This window comes from Arachis ipaensis, chromosome B07, assembly GCF_000816755.2.
Source record: "Arachis ipaensis cultivar K30076 chromosome B07, Araip1.1, whole genome shotgun sequence".
In the NCBI taxonomy this organism is placed as follows: Eukaryota; Viridiplantae; Streptophyta; class Magnoliopsida; order Fabales; family Fabaceae; genus Arachis; species Arachis ipaensis.
The window spans coordinates 19,376,580-19,383,785 of record NC_029791.2 but is presented as its reverse complement, the minus strand read 5'-3'; the positions used below and the strand labels follow the sequence as shown (position 1 = coordinate 19,383,785).

The 7,206-nt window shown below is 31.3% G+C and overlaps 1 long non-coding RNA gene across 1 annotated transcript in view; it reads left to right on the top strand.

The window, feature by feature from the left end:
• Positions 1-941, top strand: part of LOC110264502 — a 2,739-nt gene extending 1,798 nt beyond the window's left edge. Inside the window, exon 4 of the long non-coding RNA XR_002350679.1 lies at positions 6-941. This is a non-coding gene — a long non-coding RNA (uncharacterized LOC110264502). The remainder of the gene's footprint in view (positions 1-5) is intronic.

Here is a 7,206-nt window from a genome sequence, read left to right as displayed (position 1 = left end):
TCTAGAGGATTCTATTGAAGAGACTGCTTCCAACCTCAATTCAAAACACTTGCTAAAAGAACTTCCAGTGGTGTAAAGACTGCTAACACCAATGTGAACAATAAGGAAGAGCAGAATTTCACTAATAAGCTCAGCTGCAAGGGGTTGAAAAAGTTGAAATTTCATCTTAATAATTGTGATAATTAATATGCTAAACCAAGATTAGTATCAATAGTTACTCTACCTTTTGTTAGGTTATTTATCATAAGATTTCTAGAGTGAATATTGGATTTCAAACTATATTAGTAATTAGTGATGGGCAGAGTATCCAAATATATATTTTAAAACTTATTTTGTGAACTATGTTATGTTATATGGTAATGAAATTTTAGTAAAATATGGTCATATTATTTGTTATACTATTAAATTGATCTGACACATGATATTATTTCCACTTTGATTATTGTGAATTAAGATAATCACAATTATTCAAATTTTACAAAAAAAAATTATATAATCAAGCACATCACAAGAATTACAAGAATAAAGTATGATACAATTCACAATAAATAAATTTTTTTAACTTAGAGAACTGTGTCTTATATGCAGAGGCTTTAACTTAGAAAAACAATAATGTTTAAGTACCCTCCTCCTTTATCCGGATTTGGGACCGACTATGTACTGCAAGCGTAAAAGATGATTGAATCACGTCTTAGGTGGTTTGGACATGTGAGAAGAAGACCGATAGAATATTCAGTCAGGAGAGTGGATGAGATGGAAGATGGACAAGGGGCGAAAGGCAGAGGAAGACCTAAGAAGACCATCCATGAGGTGGTCAAACGAGATCTACATGTAAACGGTCTCTCTGTAAACATGATACATGACCGAGCACAATGGCGTCATTTGATTCATATAGCCGACCTCACTTAGTGGAACAAGGCTTTGTTGTTGTTGTATTTAAAATTTGTAATATGATGACTTTAATTATATTTAAAACTTAACATGTTTTTTTAGTATTTTGTATTTTATTTTCATAAGATAAATTATATTTTAGATAGAAGGAATTTAATTTGAGGTGTAGAACATGGCGGATGCAAGTCTTTAAAATACCTGTAAGTTTGCATTTAGATCGATAAAAATATCCACAAGTAATTAGGGGTAATGGGCCGGGTAGATAATTAATATTTGGACCAGATGTGTATATTAAAACATCCGTCTCGTTTATCTCATGATATCATTTCTAAATTTTATTTTATTTTTTATATTTATTTTTAATTCTATTTATAAAATTAATAGTGAGAGATCACATTTTATTCTCTTAATGGTGCACTTCCCGAATGGCATATGAAACGTGTGCGTCTTCGGATGCCAGTGCTCCACGAACGCTCTAACCAGGGGCTCATTCAACCTAAATCATCTCTCGTTCAGCCGGGCAAAATGATACAATCCGACCATCTACAAGTACGAAACGTACCTCTCCTCCAGACGCATACCCTGCTGATATCCTTCCATCATTACATTTGATACAAATAGTTAATAGAATAACTAACGTAGAAGTAACAACGTTATTATTAAATCATATCTTTTTCTGTGTGTTAGAAAAACATAACCAAAATTTTTTATAATATATTTTCTTGTCAATTTCCTTTTTGTAATGTTACATAGATTACTTTTTTTTATCAATAATAGGCTTATTATTATAATTATTTTTTAGTGAGAGTACATAAAGATTACATAGTATATAAGGTATAATAACTCAACAAATATTTTCTAAAGGAATTTTTCATTCTCTTTAATAATGAGAAGAACTCATTTCTCTCTCTCGTAATCCCTTTTGGTTCATCAAACCATCAACATCACAGCTTGATGTTACCTAGATTAGTTTTTTTTATCAATAATAAGCTTATCATTGTAATTATTTTTTAGTGAGAGTACATAAAGAGTACATGGTATATACGATGTAATAACTCAACAAATATTTTTTAAAGGGGATTTTTCATTCTTTTCAACAATGAGAAAAACTCACTTTATCCAAAAAAAATAATTACAATGATAAAACTATTATTAATAAAAAAATAATCTAAGTAACATTTTTTTATTCACAACTTCTGAGTTTTAATTGAATAAAAAAAATTTGTCACGCTGATTATACAACTCTGATTTTAGTATTGTACAATTGAATCAAACAAAAAAAATATTTGAATCAAAAATTAAAAAAAACCTAAAAGAATGCGTCATCCGCAGCTCCATTTCTTTTCTTCACCTTCTTTAGGCTCGCTGTGTAGGGATCTGGTTCTTAGCGTGCCTGTTTTCGTAGTTTCCGCGCTTCTCTTTGCGCTCCTCCTTTGTCTCGAGACGAATGTGATACAGCTCCTCTTCGACTTTAGACTTTTGTTACTTCAATTCTAAGAAGAACCAAGCGGTCCACTGTCGTGCCGTCCAGAGCAGTGTAGAGAAATGTTTCCTATACACACTCTGATGGGCATTAACGCATTCCTTTTCTAACAATTTCAAAAGTCCAGTCCGTTAGTAGATGTTAGTATTTCTTGGAGTTTGCCAGAAAATGCCTCCGGTACTTGCATCCTTGAACGCATGTTGCGCGGTTTTTCACACAATGTGGACAGCGAGTCATGCTTCTTGACGAAGGTAAATCTTTTCGAGAATCTTTTCGAGAATGAAGGTAAAGAGGAGAGAGAAGATAGCTGCTTACAAAATTTGTTATCTAGATTATTTTTTTTTATTTTGAGGGAGAAAAATGAAATCAGAAGGAATTAAGAGAGGGAGAAAAATGAGTTCTTCTCATTGTCGAAGAGAATAAAAAATCTCTTTTAAAAAATATTTGTTGAATTATTACATCTTATATACTATGTACTCTTTATGTACTCTCACTATAAAATAAATTACAATGATAAGTCTATTATTCATAAAAAAAAATCTATGTAACATGTAAAAAAAAATCAAATCCTGTTGATCAATTATTTTCTTGAAAAGTTATTTATTATTCATATTTTTTTTTAATTTTTTTTCGGTAATATATATAAAATATCAAATATCAATGATAATTTCTTCCTATCGAAATTTCTTGTGTCTGATTGGGTTGTATATACTGAAAATCTAAAAGAGGTTCCATTGGATGGCTTTATTTCCTATTTAGAGATACAATATTTTCATTCTAATTACAATAGCTCATTATGACTATCTTGCTTAAAGTTTGTACATTCTAATTGACACTTATAGATCGAAAGAAAGTCCTCAAACATTTTAGTATAGAAAGGAGGAACGCATCTCATATGTTTCGATAATTATAGTTATCGAGAAAATACGTGTATTGTAATATAAAAAGAAACCACATTGGAGGGTTGGAATTATTGATGAAGGGAGTTACTTCAAATAGTAATTACTCGATGCTGCCACAAAATCAGAATTCAGTAAGGATTCCTATGTTTCATAATATGAGTAATTTTTCAAAAAACTAGTGCAATCTTAAATGGTTAACCTTATAGGAAGATATTCTAATTTCAAGTAGGCTCTTAACACATATCTATACGAAAGTATGAACTTTTAAACCAAAATAGCAAAACATCAAAGACACAATAAGAGATGCTTTTTGGATATATGCAATCAAGTATACACACATAAAGATTTTAACATATAGCTTCACCATTATTGAGAATTTCTCTCTCTAACAATGATTCAAATATAATCAAATTTTAGAAACACTTCGTAACATTAATTACTCAGTGCTGCTACAAAATCAGAATTCATTAAGGATTTCCTATGTTTCATAATATGAGTAATTTTTCAAAAATCGATATCCAATGAATGAATGAATAAAGTCAAGTGTAATTTTCAGGTTCAATAAAAATATTTATTAAGAAAGTCTTAAATCTAAGAAGGATGACAATAGGATTACCCTATTTAAGAAATTGAGCCTCAATGATATCCAATTATGAGACTGTATGATCTATGGATCACCATATTCGTTAATATTTAATGTTAATATTATAGTATAGATAAAATTGAAGAACATGTCATGTTCAGGTGTCATGTCAAATCAAATTTCCAATTTGCTATATTAGATCTTAATTAGATTAGATAAAGTGCCATGATATTAGTGTTAATAAAGGAGGTTCACAGGTCACATGATTAAGGAGATGTGTATCTATGTAGATTATATATATTAAAAACTTAAGAGGTTGCATGGGATGATTTTATCCCATGTTTTGAGATTTTTCTTAAAAGTAGTAATTATGCAGCAATGCCATCAAAATGTTAGTAGTCAAAGAGATCCCATGTTTCATCCTAAGAGTAATGATTCAATGTCAGAAGCACTTTGCATAAAGAGTATACATTCTAATTGACACATATAAAAAGGAATAAATTCATGTAACCTTTCAGAATAAAGTAGAGCAACACATCTCATGTTTTTTAATAAATATGGTTCTCGATGAAACATATATACAATAAACCATTAAAAAGATTTCAGTGGAGAGGTGGACTTTCTGATAAAGGAATTTACTTCAAAACAGTAATTATTCGGTGTTGCAATGAAATCAAAATTCATTAAGTATTTCCTATTTAACATAATAAGAGAAATTCTTTATTTGTGTTACACTTTGGATGAAGAGGGTCAAGTTTAATTTTTAGGTTCAGATAAAATACCAAAAATCTAATCACATTGACAATATATAAGGTGAGCATAACACGTTATTGAAGAAATTATATAGTGTGGAACGCCAATCCAAGCACCATTGGAATGGTGTACTACCTAGCAGAAGAAATTTCTTCAAAGTAGCAATTATTCAATGCTTAATAAAATCTGAATTAGTCAATGATGGCATACATATCATATTAATCAGTATAAGTCAGATTTGAAATAGAATTCATAATGAGTGATCAGTCTATGTATGGCTCGATGCTGCAAAAGGTGATATGCAAGGAGTTTGTTGGATGAGAGACACAATGTATGACTTTTTAGAGACCTGTTAAAAGTACAATTTCAGAAGTTTAAAATAAACAAAAATCAATCTAACTCTATAATCCATTCGGTGATGCGTGCAAATGGTATATAGTATCTAATAAATAATTTAAGAAAGCTTTGGTTGGATGGCACAATCAAATCCAATTCGTTCAATCTATGTTTGAAACATACATCTGCCTTATTTTTCAAATAGGTAGAGCATTATATGAAAAATAAATTTTTGTTAGAATAGTTAAATATGAATAAGATAGTCATGTTTCTATCAAAAGATCTCTAGCTAATACTCTCTCATGAATAGTTCATTGAATATATATGTATTGCATATACACCAAATAGAAAATGACCATCCATAAGCATTATCACTATGTTGGGAGTCTCAAATAAGCCTGATATGAAATTGGTATGGTAGACTTTGTTAACCTAGAAGGGAGATAAATACTAAAATGGGTAGATAAAAGAAGATACAGTAATCAAGGTTAGCAATTTGGTGCCAAACCAGGGTAATATTTTTTTCGTTGTTGGTCCCAAGTGGTGAAATATAAAAGATGAGAACAAATGCCATTGGAAGTAGTATAGTTAATAAAGTGGATAAGTTGACAACAAATTGGTAGAGATGTTTAAGTCACTGTGCTGTTCTTATAGGCTGTGTACTTTTTTGTCCTTACATGGGGTATATATTATACATGGTAAAAAGTGTATCATCGATTTTAACTATGTATAAAAGACCTACATAATTAAAATAACATATATTTACTTTATCAAATATCTGCAGTGTAATTCTATACAGGACGTAGGAATAAAAACACTTTTATTTCTATGCAAAAAGTTTATCTAGGCAAATACAGTAAATGACAAAAAATAGATACATTTTATATACATTGGGAGCTGTGCTGGAAGGCACTCAAATCTGGCTCCTTTTTTCATGTATAATCTTATGTGCAAAAGACAACCCAAGTCAGATTGATTAAAATAGAAACACTACAATGGCGATTCAAAAGAATTATATCTAAAAAACCAAGGACCGTGGACCCAATACATTGGTCATACTCCACAATCTATTGCTCATTAAATAGAGTACTTCACAACCTATTGCTCATTAAGTCACCCCATTCTATTATGAATCTAAATATTTCCTTTCCCTGAAGAATCAATACTAAAACCACATCACAAACTATAGACACCAGCCAAGCACCAAATAACCAACCAGATTATAATACCATAACAACCAGAATTTTAACATGTGTGTCTACAATGGAAGGGACAACAACAAAGAAAATTCAGTTACCTTACCTTGGTCAGGATCTCCTATTGAAGATATTTGCCAAGAGTGATCCAAAGACAGTGGGGAGATATAGATGTTTAAATAAGAGGTGGAACGGTAGGCTTTCCAGTCCGATGTTTCTCAAACAGAACTGGTTCGAGACCAAGGACAAAAATAGGAATGTTATTATTGGAGTTGGCTACCCAGCTATGGAAAAAAATTCCATATGGTTTACAAGAACCAATGTTGATTGTCCTCAACAAATTCCATTAAATCTCCCTGTTTTTGATAAATCAGTTCGGGTGATATTCCATTATTGGTTCTTGCCACGATGTCCTCTGTGTACGTTTTTCTTAGGATGGATTGGATTCCAACCTCCTTATTTGGAATCTATTGATTCGACAGTTTCATACTGTCTCTGACGAGGCAACGCAACATTATTGTCATGCAGTCTCTCTTTACGTGTTTGGTTTCTTAAACGATTCAATGGAGTACCAAATCGTTCATGTATACAAGAAACACTATTCAGACTCCAACATGTCATGGAGTCTCTATAACTCATCTGACAATGATTGGTCTCATTCTGGTGTTGCGTAAACGGCGATTCAGAAGTTGGGCCCTAATTCAATTGTGGTCAATGAATTTGCATTTTGGATTGGCTGGGATGGTCCTAACTTTACTAACCTACAATTATAGCAATGTTTTCATTGCAGCAAAGGTTTGTTTTATCAAAATGAAGTCCCAGATGAAGCAAAGTTTACAGATCATTCACTCACACACCTTTACAATGGTCTTGGATTTATATCAACTGAAAAGATTGGATATAAACAATCTGTGTTAGTGTGGTCTATTAAGCATGACTCTCAGAACAAGTTATGGTGGGAAAGAAAGGTTAGAGTTATATGACTAAGTGTTCCTTACAATCCTAATCTTTTTCTTGAGAACATCATTTTGGTCATGAAATGTAGGACTAGATTCACTAATG